We start from the raw sequence: 15,661 nt of genomic DNA, 5'->3' as shown, positions 1-15,661 counted from the left end.
GAAGTTGAGGTCTTCAATCACCTAAAAAAAAAGTTTCCCATATTAAGTGAGGCAAAGCTGAAAGGGGATATATCTGTTGGAGCACAGATGAGGAAATTGGTGAAAATTCATACTTTCTTACCATTGGACACCGTTACAAAGGCCATTGAAATCCTTCGATGATGGGTGACTGCTGCTGGGATCTTGTTAGGGAGAGTGACGAAACAGCAAACAAAAGAAGAGCTCCGTCCGTCATCACATTTTACATAAACCAAAAACGATTGAAGGTGAAAATATCATCTGAACTAATTTGGACCTTTTATTGGCATTACGCCCATACATACATAAAACTAGTATTTATTTCAAACTTTCTGAATGTGTATTTTTGTTTGACGTAATTGTGTCCATTTTCGGTCTTACAATTTTTTCTAGCGCTGTGTTTATAGGAAATGTGATTATAGAGAAAAACTGATTTTAACAATGTATTCAGCACGCCAAAAGCACGTAAATCCATACATTTACAAACCAGGTGCAGAGAAGAAGTTTAAATTTGTTAACTGTTCTTTTAGCGTCAATTTTTCTCTTATCCGTCCGTGACTCAGGCAATATCATTTCACAATTTTTAATGAAGCGGATAGCATGCAAATCCAGTTTTTTTAGAGGATCGAAACACTCTTCCTTCACTGAGATTTCAGTGTTATGTGTGTGGCATAACACATAGTGTTGCTTTTCTACTAATCTATTTTCTAATTCGGTTACTTTTGTAACTACTCGGGAAGTGCTATTTGCTAAGGTTTCCACTTCCCTCTTATTCTCATCACACGTTGTGATCTATTACTTCACTCTACTATCCATGTCTAATACTAAAGTTAGCTAATTTGTAACCTTTTCCCTATCATCTTCTCTCACTATCTCTACATTTTAAATTACTTTATTTTCAATCATGCTTTCAACAGCCTGTTGCAGTGTCTGTTCAGTTCTCTTTACTTCCGTCTCGAAACGACTATTTGTGCTTTCGATTTTTGACTGTATCTCTGCCATGTCCTGCTCAAGATTACCGATTTCGGTATTACTACAATTATTTATTTCTTGATTTCACCTACTTCCGTGTTAACTACTCTATTATTATTGTTCACTCTCTTTATCGCTTTGGACGGAGCATTAATTGATTTGGATTGAGCTTCTATTGATTCTGACTCACCATTAACTTTAGCAGTAACTGATTCGGACTGAGCATTAATTTTAGCAGTAATTGAGTCCGACTAAGCATTTATCGATTCAGACTGAGTATTAAATGTGCTGATCAACATGCTGAATAAATCGTTTATGTTTCCAGCTATCACTGGTTCTTTCTTAATGGTTTCCCCGTATCCACCGTCAGTGGATCCGGTTTTCGGTTTTTCTTTTTATTCCCAATTCCGTCACATCCGTCAGTGCCATTTCCCCGTGTTTCTGAGTCTCAGCGGTAGCGTTTGTGTTGCTAGCCGCCGGTTTCCCAACAACAGGTTCCGCTGCCAGCGTTCCCCTTTGTTCTACGGATTGTTCCCTGTTAAGTACAATCGTAGTATCACTTTCAATTGTGTCCATCATGTTGCCTGTTTTACTGGTTAATGCAACTTTATAAATTTTGTAACTTACTTCCACCACATACCACCACTGTGCGTGAGCAACTTCATTCGTAGCTCAAGGGTGTAATTCGCTACGAATCTGCACAATGCAAAATTCATGCCACGACCAATACCAAACTGATACCGTCATGTCACATGTAGCGTCCCCATTCCTACTCGGCCTACTGGATTGCGATATAACTGACCGTGATCGCATATACCTAATAAAATTTTTCGGTTACTAAGGCTATCGTTACCGAAGGGAAACAACCCCGGTTAGTTTGAGGAATGTTTAAAACAGACTATTCTGAAGCAAGAATCTATTCAAAGCTTAAGCTAAATACAGATGATAATTTTGAAATGGATGGAATATAGTGCAATAGCTCACGAACCACATAGGGGGGAAAAGGGTAACACGTAATATTTACCACAAAAATCACTGATAACACAAAGGAATCACTGATTAGCTAAAGAAAAAGGGATACTTAAACAGTTGCCAGCCCGCTGGGGCAATGAATCTCCGTCATCTTGAGAAAGGTGATGACAAACAATTTCAATCAAATAATAACTGGCATGGGAACAGGAGGTTGTCACGCTTTTCCGCTGCACTAAAGTTCACGGGAAAATAAATGAAGCAGAAAGCACCGAGTTTACAGTAACTTCTTCTGAAATATTAAATTTTGAAAGTAAAATTAAATGGAGTTACTGGTTGAATGAATGACTGGCTTAACTTAAACTCTGTTACGAAAAAAAATTACTTTCAGGAACATCAGTGTAACATAATGAAATCTTATAAAAAGGCAACCAATTTATTTTTGATTACTGAAAAATTGAACTGAATTTATTTCAAGCAAGTGAGCAATTGGTTTCACTTTTAAAATAACAACGATAAAATACTTACAAGGACCGCAGTTATGACTCGTTAAGCTAAATACAGAATAAATGAAATTGAACACTTTTAATTTGTGCTGTATCTTTAGTTATTAGTTTTTGCTGTGAAATTTTACTTTACCTTAAGTAGCCTCTGTTATCCTATACAAGAATGAGTCGTTATTGTGTCAGAAAATTTATACAAAGAAACTGACACAAACTGACAAAATTGTCTATTTTTAGCTAAGAATTTTGTAAGTGAGTGTACAAAATTTTAGCTATGTATCTTTATTAGTTTTCAAGCCGTTTGTACCACAAGATCAAGAGAGTGAACTGTCGGGAAATTCAAGTTACAGTTAAAATTTCTCTACCAAGTCTGTATAATACTAATATATCGCAGGTCCGTATTCATCTTGTTTTTTATGTTTTCTTCTCCCTTTTCTTTTTAGACTGCTTACTTTTATTCTTGCTTCTTTCGTAGGTTCGAATCCTGATTTTTCAGCTGTGAAGAGCCTTCAGCAGCCACTCGTACTTAAAGCTCTTTGCATATTTAGTCTACCAAGCACTCGTATCATTTCTATAGCCTTATAGCCGGCACTGCACAATCACTGGAACATGTCATACAATCCAACACATGTATCTGCAAAGTATGTAATGTACCTGAAAAGGCACAGTCGTTAAAATTCTCATTTGAGTTTTGAGTCCTACCATGTAAACATTTCTTCAATAATCTTCTGTCACTAAGAAACCTGTTTATAGTTTTTATAATTTCCATTACGCAAATGACAAAGAATGTTTATTCTTGTAGGTATTATCATCAATAATAGCGCTCTCGTAGTCACACTGTGACCCACTGTCAGGTGAACAGAGTGCATGACAAGGGTTGTCATCTGTCAAAGTTTTATAAGAGATTGTACCCTTTCTCAAAAGATATAATTTGTTTCCACGACTATGAAGAGAGTTTTTGGAATTTTTTGGTAGAGACCTAACACAACTATCATAACTAATTACATCACTTCATTGTAAACACAAATGTTAGCAGCTAAAGGGTGACTACACTTCTATATACGCAAACGTAAAGCAACCATGACGTTTTCATATGTTAGCCAACATTAGGGACTAAAAATTTTTAAAAACAAAAAAGTGAGAACAAATTCTGTTTTTAACCAACACAGAGGATTGTCATTTGTGCTGTCACTTTTAAGGTCCATTAATTTTTAGATTCCCTTCTGTCAAACTTCCTTTAAGTAAGTTTTTCCTAATCTGATTTGCTCCATTATAAATGGTTTTTGAAAGCCTGCGACTGTAGATACAATAGGTTTGTTTATAAACAAATAAATGATCAAGAAGATCTTTGTAACTGTTTTGTTTACATAAGATATTTTCGATGTGTAAAGCGTACAACAAGTTATGTGTGATGTTGTGTGTGTGTGAAACTCTACAGAAATGGACTATTAGAAAACTTAAAAGTCACACACTGACAACATCAAAATAAATGGCTTAATACACACCAAAAAACGAACTTGAAAATGGGAATTATATCTAGAAACGCGTCGTGCGAATAGTATGATAAAGAAAAAATCATGTCTGGTGGAAGAAGATTTGTTTATTTACAAACAAACCTATTATAAGCTTTTCCTAGTTCAGAACACTAAAGAGAATTTTTCGAGACGAAAATTTAGAAACATTGTACTGGAAATGTTATGCATTTGGTTTCGCTTTTTGTCTCATCAGAACTCGTGGTGATCGGAGTCTACTGATTTGACCATCAGCAAATACAAGTATACAACAAACAGTTTCCCTCTCTTGCAAGTTATGTTTCAGATGCATGTGACCTTATTTCGTATTTTCCTTCTGCTATGATGTCCTATGGAGATGTTAAGATGTTTACGTCGATACCTGTGTTTATCCACACCAGTAACTTCACGTATGTTGCCTTTTCAAACATTATATTGCACTTTTATATGTCTGGTCTTTGTGAATTTATTATATTGCACCTATTCCTTTTGTCATTGTTTCAATCATGTACCCAATATCATTATATGTGAATATTTAAGATTTGCTCCATAAAAACATGCTCCACTCACTTTCTTTGCAGTTAATACAGGGGTCACACACTATGAACAGGCAGCAAATATCTTCAGTTGGAACTTGAGAAGACTTCACGTTAGTTGACGAAAGTGAATTCTTTTGAGACCTATGTCGACAGCGACGGTTTATCGTAACCTTAAATGAACATTCAGGTTTAGTTTCAAAATGAATGGCAGGCTTTCGACGAGAAGTTAACATCTAGGCCTGCAACAATCTTAATCCGAACCTCGTTGAATTATGCAAAACTGACGCCTTGCCTATTGGGAATACCGCTATCGACACTCACAAGTAAATTATATTTGATATAGACTAAAACCCTACGTGAAGAATACCTTTGGCTGTTTTCCACCTGAATAGCTGAAACCTTTCACGTGAATGTGAAGTAAAGCCAGTCTAATAGGATAACCACGTAATCTGTATTACCAAACAGCTCTAAAGGCCACAAATTTCTAGTTACATGTTGCGTCTCTAATAGCTTCCAGGGCCAACGAAAATTAGATTTTCAGTATTTCATAAAGTTATTCGTCGAATTTAATTTTTTAAATGTTGCCATAATCTACTCATTAAGAGGTATAATTCTACGTTAAGTGTTAACACAGTAGTCAAATATTAGACTTAGGAATTGTGTGCAGATCTTGAGGCAGCGTAACTCACTGGGCACAAATTAGGCAGTCTATATTCTCCCATATTTGAAAATGAGGACACTTAGCGACTTGCAACAAACTTTAGACACACTTTCAGACCTTCTCGAAACAATGTGTCGCTGACAGACCCACAAAATATTAAAGGAATGAAGTTTGTTATTTACTAAATTTTCGCCGTTCATGCAGCAAAAATTTATATTCAGGCTTAACGTTTTTATGGATTACGTCTTTATCACTAACTCTATTCGCAACACAGTTTGCAGAAAGTGTACACGTAATCCACTGAACGTATCTCCAAAATCATACCATTGTATGTCACTGAATATGCCTCCAAAATCATAACACTGTTTGACACAGTGCAGGAGACATAATGTCAAAAACACTGAGATAAGAGAAAATCTAGCTAGCTTTCCTCAAAAGGATGTGCGGATTACCGGGACTCTAGTCATCCAATGTTTCACAATAAGAGCGCTTTGCGACTTCCGCTACACTTTTAATATCATTTCTAAGCTTACCCTAAGCTTTCTCGCTTGCAGTGCCACAAAATAAAGACCAAACAACAGTTCAGCTCTTAGTATCTGTTGTTCGTATGGTATAACTTCATCATCGAGCTGGACACTTATTACCAGTTTTGGTTTTAACTCTTTCTTTGGTCTAGATGTGAATAATCCGAAACTATTACAACCTACGTAGTTAGGGCTTTGAGTCTTCTTTCTAATAGGTTTTAAATGTTTAACGTTAATTATTTAACACATGATCATATTTTTAAGGTAATCAGTCACTTCAAGTTCTTTTATACGCATACGAGTTCGATTCTTTAAAGAATCTGAAATGGGAGTGAATGTTACTGGTTCTGGCTAATGTAGCAATGCACTAACGTGCGCTCTAACTCAAACCTCTGCAGAAAATGTTTACGGTGACACAAAACAAAGTGTTGCATAATATAATTAGTTTATGTATCACTTCTAAACATCTCCTAAAGGTTTGTACAGAATTTCGTGATTACAGATCCTTACCACGTAGTGTATGCAGTTTGACTTCATTTTCTAGAATTGGTAATTAATATGAAAAGCGTACATTAGAAAGGCAAAATTCATACTGTAGTTTTATCAAGACGATTGGAGGAAGATTCTCATCCCAGCGGGTCTGTCCTATCTTGAATTTTCTATGATTTTTTTTTTTCAGATATTCCTGACGAAAACGGGATACTTTCCACAAAAATAACACGTTAAATTTCCTTTTATCGAAGACGGTACTGCCATATCTAACAGTTAACGATGATATCTTAATTGAAAATAAGATGATTCTTTTTCGTGTTTAGTTTATTTGTTGGTAAAAGGTTACTAGGTATTTTTTGAGGAAGACCTAAATCGCTAGCAAATTGAAGGAATTAATGAAACATATCATCATGCACCATCATTCCATATCTATTTGCAAATATGTTCGATCTTTCTTCCGGCTTTGAGAGTGGGGAGAAAGTTAGGAAGGGGAATATTAAATTGGTACATATCTGCGTGTCAGGTGACCTATTCTAATAAGTAGAAGTTCCATTTTCGTGACAAGTAATTGTTCTCCATTTTTCTTTCTCTCTTATTTCATTCTCTTACATATCTCTTTTCCTTTTGCATTATTACTGATGAAACAAACTTTCGATGAAATATAAAAGTATTTTCAAAATCTTGTCCATGTCCAAGGAATGTTATACACAAGTTTATGCCGAGCTCATCCGTGTTTTACAGCATAGATGACAAAATAAAAGTATGCGGTAAATAAATAAAAAAGTATTAAATGCCAGTCTTTAGTACGATGTCAGGGTTCTTTCACTGTAACGTTCACGTGATTTTTTATGTTATTGGAAATTTGCAGTGCCAGTGTTGAAGATCGTTGATTAGTGCAACATTTAATTTATTTCATTTTAAAATTCGTGTGCTCCTTATCTGCTGTAAAAATATCACAACAAAAGATAAAAGGAATATAAATTGCTACTAGAATATATTCCACTAAAGAAGCAGTTCACTCCGCCAGACGTACGTGTTAATTAAAATGAAATCACCCTTTCTTTGCCGACAGGGAACAAAGAAACTATCCATTTCTATTTGCTAAGCGATGCTTCCATAATTACTCTGAAATGGTGTAACACTTAATGTCGCAAACGCCTGAAACAAACGAAGGCTTTTCAGGATGGAGGTAATCACGTCGTAGAACATAGATACATCACGGGTACGGCTGGAGACGCATCCTTTCTTTCCGTCAGTGCTACAGTCGCTCATTCACTTCAATGGAAACAAAAGAGTGCGAAACAAAAAGCTCTTCTCTGTGCGCCAAATGCATTTCTAGCACCTCTCCAAAGAAGTCCCGATTTCGACAAAACAATGCACCGTCCATAAAGCAAAAACCGCTGTAAATCATGCGAATGGGTAGGCATTCAAAAGTTTTGCAAGCATGGAAAAAACAACGGAATAATACAAATGTTTACCGAATTCAGTAGCTCTTGAACGATAACGGTACAAGAGTACTGATTTGATGAAAATTACAATACTTCTATTGAGTGTATAAGCACTTTACAAAATATTGGCTCAAACGTGCCGATAAAAGGTTGAAGTATGAAACACGATCATCATTCAAAATTTATGTAGTGCGGGCGATCAAAAGGGAGGGTGAAGGTACACAAAACGTATCATGGATACGGATGGTAAACAACAATTACTTAATTACCTTGTCCATTATTTTTATGACGGTAAACTGCAGTGGCAGAAAGATAATTTCACAGAAACATCAGCAGCTTTAAAGAATTCGTTTATGGTAGGCTTAGAACCTAAGCTACTTCCACTCCTGCAGGCAACAGGACGATGCCCAACAGGGCGTTACGTAATGAGCAGAATACCGACCTACTGGGAGCAGCAAAGCTTCCATCGTTTATACGATGCAGTAAACTGATGTTCTCCGAGCGTTTCTTGGAATTAAATATTTTCCATCTTAAATGTCACAATTCTCCACCAACTAGTTGTGTTCCTTTGTGGCTTTTCTAACTACCTTACCCTGCCCTCCGCTAAGAACAGACGTTGGCTAGTAACTAACTAAACTGCATTAACATTTTGAAGAAAGAAAGTAGCATGAACCTTTTGAACAAATTATATTTATCTTTGAGTCTTTACAGATCTTAATAAAATATTCTCATGAGTGGTGTGACAATGTGAGAATGTTCAGGATGCAGTTATCGTCACCCATAATCAAGACGCCAATCTCAAGAAGCTGTCATTTATTCCAGTGTCATTCATATTGTATCTAAGTATTACAGACAGATGATTAACATTTTTTTCTGAATGGTTATAGCTATTTGTAGCATTTGAGATTAAAGCTGGTTTCATGGAATTTCAACGGAGACTGAGTGAGTTGTCAAAGAAATCTTTCGTTGACTACAAACTTCTGTACGTTTTGCCTTGAAAATGCGAGGCACAAAAGAAAACATCTCCAATGTGGCCACTTACATTTTTATTTCAAGTTTTTATTGTTTTACAGTATTTTCTTCTTACAAATCATTTTGCGGTTAATTACAATCATTAAATTAAGATTATAACTTCCTCACTTATTTTTTATTTAATACTGATTTGATTCTCTCCAACAAAAAACAAACAAATTATAAATTGCTTTTCGAAATGATAAAACTATATTGCAGATTTTTTCCAGTAATTGTACCAGATGTATGGACGCCACCAGATAAAGCCTCAAATCAAATAATATTTTCTCTTAGCATTTATATTTTGTGTAGTTTCATGTGAAACAATTGTGCAGCAAACCTAACATAGGAAATCAGACAAGGCTTTTCGCCTTCTGACAAATTTGTGTCATTATACTGACGAACACCCATTATCTCTTATAGTCTACTGAGCGAACTGGGGCTGTCACTCCACTATACACCTGCAGAATTTCATGTTATGGGTGGGATTCTGCCAATATTACAATGCATTGTGCTATATGAGTCACCTTTGAAGTCCATTTTTTTCAATAATAACTTTTTTATATGTCGAGAGAGCGCGCATTGAGCTGCACAGCTTAGAACGTAAGCCCCAGTAGCCGCTGTTTCTATTATAAAAGTGACTCCATTATAACGATGATGGGCGCAGTTCCACTAACCATTACATCCCGACACCAATAATGGACCTAAAACTCTAGGGAAATAATGGAAAAAGCAAAAGAAGGAACACTGGGCAAAAAATTTTCAAAACAAAACGAGGTAAGCTTCTGATTATTTTCGCTCACAATACACCTCTGCTTGCTTTTTTGCAAATAACATTCTAATAGCTAAATGTATTTGTAAGATGTCTAGTGCTCGTTGAATTTACCTTACCAGATATTCCAGCAAGAGATTTCCAAAGCTCATTCTAGCTTAAGAGAGGACCATATGAATGTGGACAACTTCCAATGCAATAAGTAAGAAGGATAAATCAGAAGTTCTATGATATACCTGACAGGCAGGCCCAAAATGATTTCATTCTTCAGTACATAATCGTGGAGACAGTAAAACAGAGAAGATCATCGGAAGAACTGAAGAACGGGAAGATAACTACTTAACACTTCTTTCCAAAGATAGATAAAGATGGGAGGTTGCAGAGACTCGGTGTCTGCAAAAAAAAAAAAAATAATAATAATAATAATTGAAACGCTTGCGGAAGGGTGAGATCGTGCTCAGAAACCGTGTAACCAGTTTCTGGAGATTGAAGTAACTACCAAGAACAAGAGAGGTAGCGGCACAAGATGAAGAACATTGACAAGCTATATTTAAGAAGCGCGACCTTTCGATTTAGAAATTACACAAAATATAAAAAAGAAAACTTTGAGATACATCTGAACTATAAATAGTTTCGAAATGTATTTGATAATGACACTGATATTGTATTTTGATCTCCTACCTCAGGTGTTTGCTATTTTTGCTTCTAATCTAAAGAGCAACAAGAACAGATTCGAGATCTCAAGGAGAAAGACGACTTGAAGGCAAAGTTTATCATGCTTAAATAGAAAGCAGACACATTTTACAATCAACTCTGCAGTGAAACAAAAGGCCAGAGAATAGCGTGTTTTGGTTGCCCTATGAATCTGATTCTCCCTAAGTTTCCTGATGAGTCTTCACCTTCCTTAAGATATTTTTTTTTTACGGTTCCACAGTTTGTGATGGAGCCTCTTATGATTCCTAGAAGAAGAACAATGCGTTTTGCTATACATTGTTAGAAAATGAATTCTCCAAAGGTTCATGTCAAATTACATCATCAATTTTTCATAGCCTGTGCAACAAAAATGTTGAAAATATCCATAGGCTGAAATTACTAGCCGAACGTTGTGAGGAAAAATAAAAATCAAGCCATGATTGTCACGCTTTGTACCTAGTTTGGTCAAAACTGTCTACAAAAAGTGGAGCATGTCAACCATATTTTTCCAGTTCTCAGCCACTCATATACTCCCTTCGATTTCGTATATGGCTGGATTGAATAGGAAGTACGTTCAAATATGACTCCCTTGAACACCAACGATTATTACGACGTTATTGAAAACTTTGGGAGTATCTACAAATTTGCTTCAGATGTGCATGTTACTGGGAGCTGAAAGATGCCATGAAACCTATATATGTACGTCACTTTCAGTTGAAGCCTCCAAAAGGTTATTAATTAAAAAGAAAGATTAACTTACTATTACTACTCTGACGCAGACCGGTGTGGCGGACCGGTTCTAGGCGCTTCAGTCTGGAACCATGTGACCGCTATGGTCACTGCCTTGGTGATGGGTGTGTGTGATGACCTTAGTGTTACGGTTGGCAGGAGAACCAACACCGTGTTACTAGAGGAAGCCGAAAGGCACGCGTTTTAGTTCACGCACGCTGGCGTGAGGTCTGAAACATGACAAGGGAATTAGAATTTAGAAAAACGGAAGTAGCTGGTGGAATACTTAACATTAATCCATTAATGACGAACGTCGGTTTTGACTGTACATATTTCACAATATTAGTAACTGATAATGGCGCCTTGCTAGGTCGTAGCAAATAACGTAGCTGTAGGCTATGCTCACTATCGTCTCGGCAAATGAGAGCGTATTTATTCAGTGAACCATCTCTAGCAAAGTCGGCTGTACAACTGGGCTTGTGCTAGGAAGTCTCTCTAGACCTGCCGTGTGGCGGCGCTCGGTCTGCAATCACTAATAGTGGCGACACGCGGGTCCGACGTATACTACCGGACCCCGGCCGATTTAAAGGCTACCACCTAGCAAGTGTGGTGTCCGGCGGTGACACCACACTTAGGTTAGTTAGTTTTAAGTAGTTCTAAGCTCTATGGGACTGATGACCTCAGATCTTAAGACCCATAGCGCTCAGAGCCTTTTGAATCATTTGAACTACTCTGACAAAAGAATGCTGTAGCACTGATACAGAATGTGAGAAAAGTAAGAAGAGTTAATCTTTGATGGCAGTAAAACCAGTAGAGATACTTGAATATGTAATGGTAAAACCAGAAAAAGTTAACGATGTTACAGTTCTTTTACAGAACGGCTACAGACCAAGTTAGATGGACATTAACGAACTTTTATCGTACAGTAATGTTTGAAAACAGCAGTCTGCAGCTGAAACGGATGAATAATCTGATGTCTTAGAGCTACCTGATGAGGCTGAAGATCAGATCAGTATTAGATACAAAAAGTTAGGGATCTCATAATGATGTGTTACTTTAATATAAAGTCGCAAAAAGTAATTAGTAGATACATACTATGTTATTCTTTCTAGAAGTCACTAAAATTTTTATAACCGGAAGAAAACGTTATGAAACGTCTATGTCATTTTTCATTTGTACGCATTATTTGAAAATCAAAATATTTCCAAAACCGATTTTGTCCAGATTACAGTTCCAAAAGTCATTATTGTCAAAGTAAAATATTTATTTTAAATAAAAACGTTGTGGTGTGATTTATATGAAGTATAGATATAAATCCAGAACACAAAATAAAATTACAATAAATAAAGGATAATTATAAAAAGCAAACACCAACTGAGTGACAATTTTTTATCGTTTCTCAAAATTTCTGTTACATGGAGATAACGGAACGTGGAACTGGCCAACTAATGTACCTCCTATAAAATACATCTTTCATTCATAAAAAATTACCTATACTAAAATAATCATAGAACTGTCGTTAGACAAAACCTTAAAAACTAATTTGCAAATAAATACTGACTATGAATGAAGTAACAAAATCGTAAAATGTTGGAAAAAAGTATTCCAGTGAGACATCATTTTCTGTATTTTAAATAAGTCATTTTTCATTTTTCTTTATTGCACTCTTTTTTTGTTTTTCTAGGAGTGTATTTCCATTCTTTTCTTATTATGGTATAAGATAAGATTGTCATTTCTACTCTTATTCGATTTTATAGGTGATTTTATTTTATTAGATATTCCACATGCATGGAGTGAATACATTCACTCTTCATTGTTGGGCTTGGTAGTCTAATGGCAGTACAAATGCCTGGCAACTGAAAGGTCATGTTATCAAATCCTAGTCAGACCAGGGAAATTTTCAGTCTTCGTTTTCCTAACCTTCACTTCTCAGTGATGTGAGACATCAGCGTGTTAAACTGTAGATCCTCTTTCGCCTCTTTCTCCAGTGGAGTACTTGTGGTACGATAGGAAAACAAGTCGCAGGAGTGGTACTCTATTCAAAGACTTGCATCCAGCCAATGCCATTGTATGTCCTTCGTAGCTGACACGAATTTTGTTTAATTGTTCCAGTAAATTTCATATAGTTAGAGCTGCAGCTATTACATTTTAATTCACATGCTCTTTAACTATTTCATTTAGAAAACTCATAGAAGTAAACAGGAGGATAACAGAGAAGTACTACCTATAGAAACAATGAAGCAAAAATTAGAGAAATGGTGCAATAGCTACAATGGAACATACGAATCATAATGTAGTACCCATGGGTACACAGGATTCCGGGAATAAAACAAAAGATCTATTAAAAAATAAATAATGTTTTAAGAGAAAAGTCTGCTTCAACTGATAAATTACAAATGACACTGGGAAGAAATTTTAAAAAGTGTCAAGCTTACTCACAAAAATCAGCAAGAACTATAGTACGAAACAATCCAGTAGCACCAACTATCAGTAGTTAGCACAAAATACATAAAGAGGATACTCGCATAAGACCAGTTATTAATTTTAAAAGTTCTCCCACATGCCTCTCAGAAAAGTTCAGACATCAGTACTTAGCTGCATATCACAAACCAGAGACAACAGGAGTAAAAAATATTCCTTTGAAATAATCCAGAAAATAAAACACACACACATCTCACAAACTGAAAAACTTATGTTTTATTATACAAAAACATTTACACATCAACCTCACTTTGTGACACAAGAAACATGGAAAAAAACAGCGAATCTAGAGAATCCAAAGTTCCAAAAATCATCACATAAGAAGTAATATAAATCAAAAAGTAGTCACAGAGCTAAAATACTTTCAGTTATATAATTGTTTCTTTTTACGTTAAGGTAAGACACTAATATGGAAGCCCAATCTCATACATATGACCAAATGAATTGTTTAATCATAACAAAAATAGACTTTTTGCAGAAGTGTAGCGGTACTACCATTTGGGATAGGAAAAGTCAGTTTAGGTCCAAATTTCTGGGCACACAAGTTACAGCCATGTGTGGGCCTGTTTACAGTGAGTTACGCTCACCAGCAGTTAAAATAGAGGCACAGGGGCATATTATGGCCAGGAAAAGTACACGCAGCAGTTTGCATGGTGCAGATCACAGGCAGAAGGGACCCACTAGCCAACCTAAGTGTTCTGAGTATGGAGCGGCGCGCTTAGCAAAACAGAGGTGCACAGACGCATAGAAATACGTGCTGGTTCACAAACAAAGCATTCAAGTGTGGTAGCTTTCCTGGACGGCGGGGCATGTCACACCATCGGCTACACACAGCAGCAGATGGGGCGCCAGCGTTCCAGTCCACATTGGGTCACTGGTTCGACCCTCTGAGGCCGAAGCGGGGTCCATAGCCAGCCAGGGGCGGCCCACTCCATGTCTCGTTACCGTGGGCAATCGTCTTGGCTCCCAACATGCACTCTAGGCACCCAGGGCGAGGGACGCAGATCCAGCTGCCGGATCGCGGGCGCTTGTTGTCGCCGCGACCCAAGCCACACCAGTGAGGGTGCACAGTGCGGGCTACCTTGCAGTTGTCAGCGGGTGGCGCTGAGGCAGCGCAGGACGAAGGCTGCTGAGTCGGCTGCCAGTGCAGCCCTGACGCCGGCATATCATCGCAGCCATACAAGGCCGACACATTAGCAGGTCAATGAGGTGGTGCACACAGCATTGTGGGACCTAGTGATGCAGGCCGAGGGGAACACGCCACTGTAGTTGAAAATAATAAATCACTTTGGAAGCACGGACGAGTCTTAATATGATGCCTTCTACCTCTTCCAAGTACATTTGGTGTTGCTTTTACATATGGTGTCTGAAGTTGCTACTACAGAAGTAATACAAACAGAAGGAAGATGAAAGAAGGGAGATATGATACTGCATGAAGAATTTGACAAAACAGTGAAAGACTTAAGTCGCAACAAGGCCAAAGGAGAATCGAACAAACACGAGACTTTGAGCTTCAGATCCAGTATATAACTTTTTCTCATTTTAAGAATACATTTCACACATCATTAGCACCTACTGATAGCCTGATCAGACAAATTCGCTAGTATTAGAGTAATAGCTACTCCTAACGGTTAGAAACTGATTCACTCTCGAAATAATTAGCCTGTATTACATGCAGGATAGCTATACGACTATAATTGTACAAGTCTTAATATAGTGTCCAGACCGTCTTCATTGCCGTCGTGCTTCACAAACTATCGTTTCCATTATGTCGTAAATTTTCTATGCACATCACCTGAGCTGGCGTTCTTTACCAATTGTCTCTTATCTAGAGTACCGTCCTCACTCTACCGATGTCACTATCTGTGAAAGGCTATAACAGCATGAAACTGTTTCACCACATCCAATAAAACCTCACCACAGTGTAGCCATGTAAACATGATCCAACGTATATGTGCGACACGTTTGTGGAATTCTTAACAGCAAGAGATTGTAAATCTTATTCCTCTAATTTTGCAATCGGATCCGATCATGATTAGACCTGTCTGTCATCCTGTACTGGTCACCATACAAATCAGGTGATGATTTCATTGATCGAAACTGCCGATAAATTGAGGTGAAAATAACTGCTGTCGAGGACTTCTTTGAGTTTCACCAATTTCAAACATTAGGTAACTGTACATTTAACGTGTTTCAATATCGTTGTATCAAATGTCTGAGGGTGACAGGGTAGGTGATGGGGAACAATTTGTGTTAGAGGCAAAAAGTTCACTGATGCATCCCAGTGATGCCAGCCCTGGGATGACGAGATTTTATTGAAGTGGCAGGGTCTGCTAAC

This window comes from Schistocerca gregaria, chromosome 4, assembly GCF_023897955.1.
Source record: "Schistocerca gregaria isolate iqSchGreg1 chromosome 4, iqSchGreg1.2, whole genome shotgun sequence".
NCBI classification, from domain to species: Eukaryota; Metazoa; Arthropoda; class Insecta; order Orthoptera; family Acrididae; genus Schistocerca; species Schistocerca gregaria.
This window is presented reverse-complemented; position numbering follows the sequence as displayed.